This window comes from Propithecus coquereli, unplaced genomic scaffold, assembly GCF_000956105.1.
Source record: "Propithecus coquereli isolate 6110/MARCELLA unplaced genomic scaffold, Pcoq_1.0 Scaffold138, whole genome shotgun sequence".
Taxonomy (NCBI): domain Eukaryota; kingdom Metazoa; phylum Chordata; class Mammalia; order Primates; family Indriidae; genus Propithecus; species Propithecus coquereli.
This window is the reverse complement of record NW_012138080.1, coordinates 3523085-3525100: the sequence shown is the minus strand read 5'-3', so window position 1 is coordinate 3525100 and position 2016 is coordinate 3523085.

Genomic DNA, 2016 nt, shown 5'->3' with positions numbered 1-2016 from the left:
TCAAAGTTCATAGGCAACAAGTCCCTACTTACCCACTTAAAGCCTTCAATTAGCTGTCCAGTATCTTAGTCTTAAACATAAGCAGGCAACCAAGATCAGCAGAAAACGGAGGAAAGCCTCTATCATGAAAGTCAGAGATAAAAGACACACACGAAAAGTAACTTAGGAAAACCAAAAAGACTTAGGAAAGTGGAAACTTCAAACCGAAATTATTTATAATCAATATACTCAGTAGATAAGGAATGATACTGATTCTATTACACTAGTGAAAAGATGCTGTTAAAATAGCAATGTTCAAAAGGAAAAAACTCAAATCAAGAAGTTTCCAAATTGAAAAATGCAAATCTCTAAACTGAATGGGCTTTTAGTGCTTAGCACAGTGTATGGAAATACACCCACACCAAGTCACACTGTAAAATTTACAAATGCTAAAGTTAAAGGAAGACCTTACAAACTTCCAGAGAGTGGGAAAAAAACAAAACCAAAATAGGTCCCACACAAAAGGAATGCACAATGGCTTCACACAGACTTTTCAGCAGCCACAATGGAAGCTAGAAGACAACAGAGAAATCATTTCAAAATTTTAAAGAGAAACAATGGCCAACTTGGAATTCTACCCCCAAATCGAGAGTACAATTATAGACATTTTCATACATTCAAGAGCTCACACTTTACCTCCCCTATAGCCTTTCTCTAGAAGCTTCTAGAAGTTGTGCTCTAATAAACCAAGAAAGTGGCAGGTGTGAGGTATAGAAACAAGAAAGATCACAGGACTCCTAAGGAAAATGAAGAGAGAAACCAGGATAACGGTCATGCACCAAAGAGAGCAACCAGTTCGGACTTGTGTGGTATGACACAAGAGACAGTGAGGGCTGTCTTCAACATGATACCTTTTGTTTCTGTTGTACCATATTTTCAACCAGATAATGCCTGAGTGGGCCTGGCCTAGATTTTTATCTGAACTTGGTTTGCTGGACCATGTGCTAAAGCCTTTGCTGTTTCCTTCAAGCCCTGCTCCCTGGATCACTGAGAACATACAGTATTCTGCTTTTTCTATTCCTGAGAGCTGGAGGATAGCCACAGGGAGCTTAAAAATGGAAAAGCCTAAACAGCCTATTCTGACAATATTATAGGCAAATATCCAATTCTAGTAGCCAGTGCATCTTCCAAATTACAATGACTGTGGATAACCCTATATTTCCCAAGATTTGTTCGCGGCCTTGCCCAATGACTTCCCCAGAAAAGTTTCTTGTAAGAGAGAAAGTGAAGCCAGACTACGACCTAATGCCTCTTTTTAGGTTCTCTTCTCCTGGGACAGTTCAGCAAATAGTGACAATATGGCCTTTTCTGTATACAGCTAGGTTTTTGCATGCCTCCTCATTTTTAATTTAATCACTTTCACACTCATTCGTATGTATATATTTGATAAAATAAATTATTTCATTGAAAAATTGTATCAAGTAAGAATACAAGAATGGTTCAATATCAGAGAAATCAATGTCATTCACCATATTATCATTACTAAAGGTGAAAAATCAAAAGACCATCTAAACAAATGCAGATTTAAATCAACAATAAAGGGAATTTAAGACTAGCGTAAAACTCACAGCAAACATTAAGAGCAACTTTAGACTCTGAAGCAGTAATAAGATAAAAAATGCTTGCTACCACGGTTACTATCAAATGTAGATTGACAACCTTACCAAATCAATAAAAAAGAAGAATATGAACTGAAAAAGAAGAGATAAACTGTCATTATTTGCCTTTAGATAGACAGTCCAAAAGAGCAATACTGGAACAGTATTCATCAAAGCTGTAAATACAAGATCAACATACAAAATTCAATATATTTCTCTGTACCAGAAATAATAGGATACCATTTTTAATGGCAATAACAATTATAAAATACCTAGGAATTAGCCAAAAAAATAAGTAAAATGTTCTGAATAAATGGAGAAAGAAATTATGTTCGTGAATGGGATTTTACTTTGGAAAAATGTTAATTCTCTCTAAATT